General features: G+C 41.4%; 1 protein-coding gene and 1 long non-coding RNA gene across 3 annotated transcripts in view; one reads left to right on the top strand and one right to left on the bottom strand.

Annotated features, from left to right (window-relative positions):
• The window catches only part of NDRG1 (N-myc downstream regulated 1), a 142,586-nt gene that overhangs the window by 108,966 nt on the left and 21,266 nt on the right, over positions 1–12,354 (bottom strand). The gene's annotated exons all lie outside the window — the stretch shown is intronic.
• On the top strand, positions 15–10,402 carry LOC142826928 (uncharacterized). Its single transcript, XR_012901202.1, has 2 exons — positions 15–1,268; positions 7,668–10,402. It is a non-coding gene; the product is annotated as an uncharacterized LOC142826928 (long non-coding RNA).

Here is a 12,354-nt window from a genome sequence, read left to right as displayed (position 1 = left end):
CTACAGTAGAATCCCTGAGTTACACACACATCAGGAATGGAGGTTATTTGTAACTCTGAAATGTCCCTAAATCTGGACAAAACATTATGGTTGCTCCTACAAAAGTTTACAGTTGAACAGTGACTTAATATAGCTGTGAAACTTTATTGTGCAGAAGAAAAATGCTTCTTTTAACCATCTTAATTTATATGAAACAAGCACAGAAACAGTTTCTTTATCTTGTCAAATCTTTTTTTTTTTTAAATTTCCTATTATGGTTTTAGTAGTTTACATTTAACACAGTACAGTACTGTGCAGTATTTCTCTGATGCCTGATTGTGTACTTCTGGCTCCAAATGAGGCGTGTGTGGTTTCAAGTTAGGACATTAACTTCGGTGTTTGGAACTCTGATGTTCTACTGTATAAGACACACACACACATATATATGCACACACAGTCAGAAAAGAAAGAAAAACAGGCTACGTACTGGATGACTACCCCGATTTTAGTTTTTGTTCATTTACCACAAATATTTGTTCACATGCTGCCTTTTGCACCCTGGATTCCCTTTTAAAGTGGGTTGTTTGTGCTGCAGTTCCCTCATTAGCCACTATTTGCATAGCAGAGGGCCTTACACAGTTGGGTTACGCTCTGTACAGACACAGAGGAAAAGACACTTCCTGTGCTGAAGAGTTTACAGTAGAATTGGACAGCGGTCTAAAGTCAGCCAATGGAATATTTACCAGTTATTAAGGCCTGATTTGCAAACCTATATAATGATTTACAATTCCTCTTCTGTACCCTGAGCCACATCTCCTTGCACTATTCCCTGACCCTGAGTGTGCAAAGGGGTTGCGTCTCTGGTAGGCTCTCTCTTGGAACCATACCCCTCAAGCAGCTTTGCACGTGGACCTGCTCTTCAGAGGAACTGCATGGAAGAGAGGAAATTCACTCTGTTTTTGGGCTGGCCCATGACCCAGTTTATGGAGTATTTAGCCAGGAAGAAGCCAGTTATGTCTCTGATGCAATCCTGAAAGCTTGGAGTGGAAGCAATTAGCCATGTGAGGTTTGGGATGGAAGAGAATTTTGCTGCCTGCCAGGGGAGGGACGTGCAGAAGATCACACAGGGCACAAGCACGTGCAAAAAGCCATTACCAAAGAGGCAAAACACCCACAGGCAAAAGCAGTGAGTCAGACAGCAGTTTGCATTTCTTTGTTAAGGAGCAGCTGGAGGAAGAAACAACGGGAGGCAGGATTGGAGGAGTGTTACTGAGAGGGCAGCAGGGGAGGTAAGGCCTGTTTAGTAATGGGGCGGGACTTTCAGTAGCTGGGACGTGCTTCTCCGCACCTGCGAATGCAATCTGTGCATGCCTAGCTCTGTCCTGCCCCAGACCTTCCCACAGATGCAAGGCAGTCTCCATGCCCGCCTCCCTTTCAAGCTTACACAAGCAGGCAGTTTTCTTAGTCAAGTGGAGATGATATGTGGTCACAACTGGAACAGGTTTACTTGTAGGGATGTGAGAGTTTAACTAGTTAGCTAATTAATCAAGAAGCATTAGCTTATTGATTAACCTTCCCAGTTAAACTCCTGGCTATCACAGTAAGCTCAAGGGGCCAGCAGCCCCAGGGAGCTCGTGGGGCTACTCCCTGCAGAGTAAAGGAGTTTGTCTTAGACTCCTGACAAACTCTGGCAGTTTCTATTCTGCCGCCAGTGGCAATACAGACACAAACTATTATCCATGATTGCTTTCCCACTTTTCAACATCATGGCTGTGTCTAGACTGGCCAGTATTTCCGGAAAATCAGCCGCTTTTTCAGAAAAACTTGCCATCTGTCTACACTGGCCGCTTGAATTTCCGCAAAAGCACTGACTTCCTACTGTCTGAAATCAGTGCTTCTTGCGGAAATACTATGCTGCTCCCGTTCGGGCAAAAGTCCCTTTTGCGCAAAAGCTTTGCGCAAAAGGGCCAGTGTAGACAGCTCAGATTTGTTTTCCGCAAAAAAACCCCGATCATGAAAATGGCGATCAAGGCTTTTTTGCGGAAAAAGTTCTTTTGCAGAAAAGTGTCCGTGCCAATCTATATGCTCTGTTCCGAAAATGCTTTTAACGGAAAACTTTTCCATTAAAAGCATTTCCGGAAAATCATGCCAATCTAGACGCAGCCCATGTGTATTTATATGCAATTAGGGTTGCCAGATGGTTTTAACACAAATACCAGAATCACTTGACATTACATCACAATCTACATTACATCTTATTTAAAAAATACCAGACATTTATATTTTCTCAATTTGTTTCCTGAACAGAAAGCTCAAATACTGGACTGTCTGATTCAAAACTGGACACCTGGCAACCCTATATGCAATCTACATGCGACCCCAGGACAATTTGATTATTATTTTTGTTCACTGTTTGCATTATATTCATGTCCCTGAGCCCCAGTCATGGACCACAGGCCACTGTGCTGGTAGCTGAGCAGACACAGAAGAAAACGACTGGTCTTCTGTCACAAAGAGTTTGGGGCATGTCCAGAGGTGAAAGTAATGGGGTGTGTACTTGGTGCGTAGCTCGGGCAAGAATTGGCTGAGCTGTGGCAAAAGCCAGCAGGGAGCTATTTAAAGAGCTGGCAGGGGCCCGAGTTGGAATAGGACAGTCCCTGTAAAAAATTTAAGTTCCTTTCATTCCTGGGTACGTCCCTCTTTTTCCGTTTAGCCATCCTTATTTTATCCCCAGAGCAGAATTCACAGAACACACTGGATGCAGTGCTCCAGGTGTGAGAAGGAAAGAGTTTGTAAGCCAGAACAAATGCTAAATCTAGACTACAAGCCTCTTTCGAAAGAGAGCGTCTAGACTACGAGCAGATTTTTCAACAAAAGCGAGCCGCTTTTTTGAAAGAGAGTCTTGACTCTTTCTTTCGAAAATCACAGTTTGCATTTAATAGTGCTTTTTTTCAAAAGAGTACTTTCGAAAAAGACATTATTCCTCGTAAAATGAGGTTTACCAGGATCGAAAAAACTGCTGCATTCTTTCGATTTACTTTCAAAAGAATGCAGCTGCAGTCTAGACGCAGGTGAAGTTTTTTCAAAAAAAGGCTACTTTTTTTCGAAAAAACCCTGGAGTCTAGACACACCCAAACAAAGGCTTCCCATGGGTTTGTTTGGAACTAGCTACAGGATGTTAACCGTGATGCACTGTCTCAGAAAGACCCAACTTAGCTCCCATTAAAGTTAATGGATTCCCACTGATTTCAGTGGATCAGGCTGCACAGGAAGACCAACTCAGGGATCGCATTCCCCTTCTCCCAGGAAAACACTGACACACAGCTATACCAAAGATGTAAGGCGAGAAAGATCTGACCAGTCAGTAGTAAAAAACTGTTGGGAACAGAAATAAAAACCCTCTTCAACTTTAAGTACAATGTCACTGTGCATATGTTCATAGCTGTTACTTATTAAATAGATTCACCTGACCAGAGATCTACTACCTGGAGTTCATTCTTCAGCCTGTTTTGTAATGAGACACCTACATTTTGTAAAGCGGTCTTTGCCCTGGGCAATAAGTCTGCCTGCCAGCATGGTTGCACGAGAGTCATTTAGAGCTGCAACTGACATTTTTAAAAAAAATGTAGCAATCCATTTAACTCACTGAAAACAACTCCCAACAGCCACTCACATCCTAGTGACAAAAGTCACTCATTTGGTGAAATGTGCTTTTCTAACAGAATAACTTGTGTCCTCCCTGTGTAGACCATTACCTTGCAACAATGCTGCCATAATGCTGATTTGTTCCACTTTTTTAGATTCCTGTCTTAGATACCACTTTCCTCATTGCCTGTAAGATTGTGATACTGTCAGAACATACCCTGGCATTTAGAGTCAGCAGAGAGCCTTAGGACTCCTGGATTTGGTTTCCAGCTCTCTTACAGCTTTTGTGACCTTGGGCAAGCCGCTTAATGTAAAATGCCTCCGTTTATCTGCTAATGATAATTACACCCTGAGTGTGCTCTGAAGCTTAATGGTTGGTGGAGCTTACTGAGATCCTCAGATAAGAGGTGCTATAGACCCATAGTGTATTATGGTTAATACTCCCAAATAAACAACTGGTGGCCCAGTCTGCTTTAGTGAAGTCCCAAAAAATCAAGGAAGTCATAAGTAAGGCAACTGTCAATCACATGCCATAATGCTTACCCACACCCAGGAAAATTCACAGGCTCCTCCCCCCTACAACAAACACTTCATCCTCTACTTGTAACAAAGCACCATGCACACAGCCAACCACTGTAAAAATTATCCCTACACATCAATTAAAATATGGGTCCATCTGGTCTATAAGCGTGTAGTTTCACTGATTTTCATGGAGCTTTGTTGATACTTCGACCAGCTGCAGACATGGCCTCTAGTCCTTGGCTATGTCTACACAGCTTCCCTCTTCCGCAAAAGCCTATGCAAATGAAGTGCAGATTAGCATATTGCCGCACTTCATTTGCCTAATTAATTAGCTGTTTTTGCGCAAAAAGGTGCCGTCTACACAGTGCCTTTTTTACACAAAAACCCCCTCTTGCACAAGAGCTGTTCTTCCTAATTTTTTCAGGCTCCTAATTAATTATGAAAATGAAGTGTGGCAATATGCTAATCCGTGCTTCATTTGCATAGACTTTTGTGGAAGAGGGAAGCTGGGTAGACGTAGCCCCTCGTAGTGAAATTCACCCGTGTATAGCAGGCACAATGCTTCTGCAATACTTAAATCTCAAAATAGGGATTAAGTAGGATATGAGCCTTCTATGCACAGGGTGAATTTCACCTTCTCAACACATGCATTAGCACAGCATTTTTTGCACATGGGAAAGTGTGAGATCAGAGTTCATGTTGTCCATTGGAGTCTCTGAAATACGACAAGATCCTCAAATGACAAAAGCTGCATCAGTGCAGAGTTTAGTGATGATCACCTCTAGCTGTAAAATGGGCCTGAATGTTCCATGCTCCCAGACCTTTTGTTCAACCAGAGACTCGATCTGTTGCAATTCTTGTTCACCAAGAACACTCAACCCATAACTGAGAAGCATATCAACATAATGGATGCTCTGATGCTTTGTAAAGAAAGTGTTGAATGCAATTTTTTTTAAATAAATAACTTTACTTTTTCATATCAAAATTTGCCAGCAAAAATAGCTGAAAACTCTAGAAAGGGCATAATAAAAATAAACATTTCATATTCTTCGTAGCCCTGCTAGATGGTATTCATTTCTTAGTCCTCATTATAAACAAGTGTCAGGGAGGCAAAGTCCAAAAGAAACAAAATTACATTTTGCTGCTTTGCACAACACATAGTCTTGAGTGGGCTATATGTTTCCAAGTCTGCTGAATGCGCAAAGGGACCTGATCTATCAGTGAATGCTAGGCATTGTCTTGGTCTTCCATGTTGACTGTAGGAGGTTTTTAACTACCAGAGTTGCTCTGAGAACCAGTTACAGTCAGCATTTTAACAATATAAAAGCCTAGAATGGGAATAGATAACAACACTGTAAATGCTTTGGCCCCAGCTGGGTTTAACAAGTTTGTTTCTGTTAGGAGGAGGAATCAGGGATATAAGTCTTCCTTCATTCAAAAATCCTTCCTTTAAGACTGCTTTGCTGTGTTCTGCCCACAAACACTACCCCCATGGACTCCTCTACTCCTGAATTGATCAAGGGCTGGTGGCTCAGATGACATGGAAAAGAAAGGGGCTTTTGCTGGAAAATCTCCGGCTCTCTCGACTTTCCCTTCGGGCCGTTTGTCTTTTGAGATCACAGAAATCTCAAAGGGATAGATAGTCTTCAGAATGCAGACAATGCATTTTTGCAACAGCATATTGGCTTTTAGTTTGAAAGGGGTCATTATTTGGTGACTAATTGTACTTTGCGTACAGGACCACTCATTTTTAAAGTTACAGACTAATAAAGCTACCTCTCTGCACTTTATTTAGTTATTTTCTCCTTCCTTGTATTCCCTTGTAAATAAGAATCTAGCAGCAGAGGTCCCATTTGCAATTGTGGTTTTCACCATGGCCTCTGACACCTGCAGATAAAAAAAGTCATGGTTTTTGTATTTATTATGAATTATTTTGAATGGTTTTGGTATTTATTATTTATAATATTAAATAATTTCCGACAACCTGTATTTCATTTGGTCACTTCACTCTTTGAATTCCTCTGCTGGCTTCCCTTTGCAATTGGGAATGAAACTGCCAGTCTAACTCTGCTCCTTCCTTTATGCAAAATCTCCCATGCCAGGATAGGGAATGGGATAGCTTATAGGTGAAGGTGCTATTTATTAGCTTTATTATATTTATCATGTAAGTAAGTCCATGTTGATTTATTTGCTGGTCCAAGATTCCTCATTGTACATTTAATCACCTAGAGCAGCACTGGCTTCAAACCCAGTAATCTCCATCAGTCTCTGTGTCACACTGGTAAGGTTGCCAGATGGTTTAACCAAAAATACCAAACAACACCAGGGAAAAAATTCTGTTGAGGGGAAAAAAAGGGGGGAAAACCAAAGTTGTTGAGCAAGAAAAAAAAAAAAAGACCCTGAGAGTTATTAAGCAAAATAAATAAATAATTACAAAAAATAAAACAGCATTAAAACAGTATGTCCCCTTTATGTGCATGCAGTGCCAGAACAGAGATAGGAAGAGGGGAGAGGTTGAGCACTAAGACCAAGGGAAGACATTGCTTCCCCTTGCTTCAGGTCTTTAGGCTTTTTGCCAGTGGCCATCTTGTTTTCATCTTGTAAGCAGGGGTGGTGATAGCTGGGCCCAGTTGCTGAGTGTGTCGTGGGGTTGCCAGGTGTCTGGTATTTTCACCTCCTGGAAGGGGAAAAAACCCAGAAAATACCAGACATTTTAGGTGTCCATTTCTGAATTTTTTTTACCGGACAGGAGGCAAAAATACCAGACTGTCCGGGTCAATACTGGACACCTGGCAACCCTAGACACTGGCAGAAACCTACAAGTGGACTGTTGCAATTCTGAGCATCACAATGTTTAATCTTTTAGGTACCTACCCATTCAGTGCAATCCCTGAGTTACGTGCCCAGAATCCCAATACAATGCATACGGAGAGAAGGGAACTTAAGAATGGGAGCCACAAAATATGCCACTCTTATGGGAGCTGGTCAGAAAATCTGTGTTTCACAAGAGATAATGATAAAAATATCATCCAAAGAAGTTTTCCAGCTTCTGGAATTAAAAACCAAAAATTGTTTGTAGTATTGAAACCAGATTTTTCAACTTCTAATTTGAAAAAAAAAATATGGTTTTCATTGAAGAGCTTCTAATTTTTAACATTGTGTTGGGCGGAAAAGGCTTTTTATCATAAAAAATTTCAATGGAATCTTTTCAAGCTGCTCTAATAATAATGCTTAGATGTAATATGGGAGCCCTTCTTAAGAACTGGTATGCTGTGGAATCCACTGAGTAAAGGGGACCATCTTTCAGAGCTGATTGAAGTAAATTTGGGATCACCTGCAAAACCATTAATGCCCAACTTTCACCAGGGAACCTAACTTGCCCCCAAATTCTAAATCACACCAGTCGATAAGGAGGAGGAGTCACTTCTGTAGGATAAGGTAATGGAAACCTGTCCAGGATGGGTTTGTGTTTAGGAAAGCAATAAAGGGAATACTTAGTGAAAGTTTCCTTGTGGCTGCAGGTTTGACAAGACATGCAGGTATTAGCTTTGCTAGTGGTCTGAAGAACCTACAGCATTTGCCTTAACATGCCCCAAGCCAAAGACTGATGTAGCACAACACACGTGGCAACCAAATAAGGGGAAGCTGGTTAGAAGAAGGTTTTAGTGGAATTTTCCATGAGGGACTTAAGAAGCACCTGCATGCAAACATCTCTGGAGTACAATGCACCTGCTGATGAAACCTAATACTGAAGGCACATTTCATAAAGGGTGAGACATTTACTAACTCATTCCTGCTACCTTTCCTAGCCAAAGAGTGCATGGTCTGTATTTTTTAGTACAGTCTTTATTATGGTCTCTGCATTTCCAAAATGAAATGGCCAATGCCTCTTTCTCCCAGAATAAATAATTCCAAAAGCATGCAAAACAGGCTTGGCAAGATTGACCTGGCATTGTTCTGTCACTTATGTGTAAGTGGAAATCCTTGGTCTGCTTGCAGAAGTTTTCCTTTTTTGTGAAATGCTAGTGAAATGGATACTCAGAAGAAATGGCGGCACTTGTGTTCAACAGACTAGCTTTGAAGGCTTAATCGATAGCTACATGACAGACAGCAAAGTCTGATGGCAATGCTGCCGATAAGACAAACGAGAATGATAAGAAGCTGAAATTAATCAACTGGTGCTTTCTCTTTCAGATGCACGAAGGGGATTAGAATGATCAAGTGCTGAATGGGCAGCATTAAGAATGTGGGCCTTTTAATCACATTGAATTCTAAAAATTTAGAGGGGGCTGATAGCTCTGCCTAACCCTGTGAAGGTGGCCTGAAGCTTCTTATTATATGACCCTGTGTTAAGTTCTTTATGGCCTTGCCAAATTTAACTGGAACTGAAGTTTTCCATGCTGAGTTTCTGCCTCAGGCTGAATGTTTTATCTCTCTCTCCACCCCCACCTCCTTCCCAGTTGGAAAATTTCAGATAAAACAATTAAGCCATTTCTGAGAATGATGCTTGGGGAAAATGTGCTGTTTTGTCCATGTTAAAATTTCTGAAGACCTTTACTTTGAAAAGGCCCTAGCACACACCTGTGCTTTGGAACAGGGACTTGACATTTGGTGATGCAGTGGCCTTCGAGTCAGCAGTTTCCCTTTTGCTGTTCCTGTGAAAATTCACCCAAATTTGACCAAATCATAAGCCCGTGGGAAAAAAATCAGAGTTTGTGCATGCTCAGTATACTCTAGAGCTTTGCTGCTAAAAACTCTGAAGGTTGACCTCACTGAGCGTGCCCCAGACTAGGCTGAGCATGACTGTTTCTGCTATTGCAGGAAAATACCTGATCTGAATGCAGAAGGGACGAGGTCAGGAATGGTGGTAGGAGAAATCGATTGGGACAATGGACCTGGGACAAAAGGGTGGCTGGAAATGGAGGACGGGGAACAGGAAAACTGAGAGGCTGAGGGAAAGTGGGACTAGCTGAGTTAAAGTGAGAGACTAGGGACTAAAGTGAGAATGGACACAGATACTGAACATGGAGCCCAGGAAGGGAGACAAGGACTGAGAGCCAGAGTGGATGGGGAATATATATTGGGGGTCAGGGCAATGAAGGCCAGAGGCTGGAGAGGTACAGGTCATACAGGAAGCCAGGATAGTGGCGGAAGGGGATAGATGGGAACCAGGATAAGTATGGAAGAGAAGACTAGAACTTACTGGGTAGAGACTGAGACTGGGACTGGGACGAGAAGCCTGAGGAGTGGGAGATGAGCTGGTTAGGTAAGGATAATGGTTTTGGGGTGAGGAGCCAGGTCTGGATGGAGACAGGACTAGGGAAAGGACAGATGGCAGGGTCAAGGCAGAAGGGGAGAAGATCTGGGGAAGAAGAAGCAGAAGAGTCTGTGCCCTTGACAGCACACCTCGCTCCACAGTACGTGTTGGAACTCAGGGTTCTGGACTCTCACTGTTCCTCTGATGTCAGCAAATATCTACGGAGTTCACCGGCAAAGTGTTGTGTTCCACAAACAAGTTGACAAGCTATTACTGCTGTCAGTTTCTTGCTACTGCAAATGGCAGGGATCTCTGTGTTGGATAAAAGGTCCAGCCCCCAAGGATGACTCAGAAGAGGGTTCGGTGTGATGCCACATGATGGAATTTCTGTTCTCTTCAGTTTGCTTTTTTAATAAACCTAGGAAATTACAGGCAAATTGCTATGTGCTGATAACCTCTTCATTTGGTTTTTGTTTGTGTATACAATATATATTTATTTGCATAAGGTTATCTTAATAGCTGGACCATAACACTGTGGAATATCTTGTAATGCAGTGTTTCTCAACCTTGTTTTATAAAGTACCCCCCTTTTTTTAAAAAAAGTACAAGTACCCTCAGTACCTACAGTTTTCAGACACACATTTTTTTCTATCTTTGCAACACATTTGTTTAAACAACTTAATTGTAGCCAGGTGGGCAATGAAATTTTTGGGTGTAAAAAGTACAAATATATTAAAGCACTGTAAAACTTAAAATAAAAATTCAGTTTTCTCCAAATTTCAGTTGTGTTGATGTACTCCCCCAGACTCCTCTCGAGTACCCGCAAGGGCACTTGTACCACTGGTTGAGAAACACTGTTGTAATGTATATTTTAGATCTAAATTTACCTCTGACCCTCACATACATGGTAATCTTTTAATGCTTTGTTATTGTAAATTATTAACAGCAGATCTGTTGAAAAATGAAACTTAGGTTATTAAATAAATAACTTTTATAGACCTTAAAGAGTCACTGTCTTTTTTTAGGTTCAAAATATAGAATATTAGAATCAGAGAATACTAGAACTGGAAGGGACCTCGAGAGGTTACTAAATTCAGTTCCCTACACTCACTGCTGGACCAAGCACCATCTAAATAAGGGATTTTCAAAGTTGGGTCGTAAATTACTGTTTATCTAAGTGTCCATAGGCACAGACCTCCACAGCTCCTATTGGCTGTTGTTTGCCATTTCCAGCCAGTCAGAGCTGCGAGGCTCTGTGCCTATGGATGCTTATATAAACAATGCATCTCACAGCCTGCTATCGACTTACCCAACTTTGAATACCCCTGATCTAGATCATCTCTAACAGGGGCTTGTCTAACCTGCTTTTAAAACTCTCTAATGATGGAGATTGCACAGCCTCCCTAGGCAATTTATTCTGGTGCTTCATCACCCTGACAGTTAGGAAGTGTTTCCTAATGTCCTACCTAAACTATCCTTGCTGCAATTTAAGCCCATTGCTTCTTGTCTTATCAGAGGTTAAGGAGAATAATTTTTCTCCCTCCTCCTTGTAACATCCATTTAGATACTTGAAAGCTGTCATGTCTCTTCTCAGTCTTCTCTTTTCCAAACTAAACAAACCGAATTCTTCCAGTCTCCTCTCATAGGTCATGTTTTCTAGACCTTTAAATATTTTTGTTGTTCTTCTCTGGACCTTCTCCAATTTGTCTACATCCTTCCTGAAATATGGTGCCCAGAACTGGAGACAATACTTCATTTGAAGCCTAATCAGCACAGAGTACCGTGGAGGGAATTACTTCTCGGCTACGTCTAGACTGGCATGATTTTCCGCAAACGCTTTTAACAGAAAAGTTTTTTCCGTTAAAAGCATTTGCGGAAAAGAGCGTCTAGATTGGCACGGATGCTTTTGCGCAAAAGCACTTTTTGCGGAAAAGCGTTTGTGCCAGTCTAGACATGGTTTTGCGCAAGAAAGCCCTGATCACCATTTTCGCGATCGGGGCTTTTTTGCACAAAACAATACTGCGTTGTCTACACTGGCCCTCTTGCACAAAAGCATTTGTGCAAGAGGGCTTTTGCCCAAACGGGAGCAGCATAGTATTTCCGCAAGAACACTGACAATCTTACATGAGATCATCAGTGTTCTTGTGGAAATTCAAGCGGCCAGTGTAGAGAGCTGGCAAGTTTTTCCTTTTGCGGAAAAACTTGCCAGTCTAGACACAGCCCTCATGTCTTGCTTATAACACTCTTGTTAATTCACCCCAGAATGCTGTTTGCTGCCTTTTTTTTTTTGCAACAGTATCACACTGACTCATATTTAGCTTGTAGTCCACTATGACCTAGAGATCCCTTTCTGCAGTACTCCTTAAAGAGTCCCAATATGTATGTGTGAAACTAATTTTTCCTTCCTACGAGGAGCACTTTGCATTTATCCTCATTGAATTTCATATATACTTCAAACAATTTCTCCAGTTTGTCCAGATCATTTTGAATTATAAATCTATCTCCAAATCATTTATAACCACTGCTTGATATCATCCGCAAACTTAATAACATAGCTTTTTGCACAAAGAAATTCAATAAAATCTGGGTTTATGTCATCATGATTCTAAAGTAAATGAGCAAAACCCAACATTTTAGATTTAAACATGTGGAAAGTTTGGTTGTTCCCTTACACACTTCTCAGAAAGGTCATTAAAACCAGATATCGAAACTGACCAATCTAGTTACACTGACTAAACTGAGCAAAATTCAAAAAGTAAACAAGCTGCATAAATATTTAAAGTAAATCCCATTAAGGAATAAAACAGTATCCACAAGTGCATTTTTTTTCAAGCTTCCCTTCAAAAAGATGAAATGTGCATGAATGCAAGCATCACACTTTTCAATTTTCATCGCGTACCTTTTTTGCTACACATTGAAAAGCCTAGTGTGACAGTTTGGTTTTAGATGGT

Source organism: Pelodiscus sinensis, chromosome 2 (genome assembly GCF_049634645.1).
Source record: "Pelodiscus sinensis isolate JC-2024 chromosome 2, ASM4963464v1, whole genome shotgun sequence".
Lineage (NCBI taxonomy): Eukaryota > Metazoa > Chordata > Testudines > Trionychidae > Pelodiscus > Pelodiscus sinensis.
This window is presented reverse-complemented; position numbering and strand designations above follow the sequence as displayed.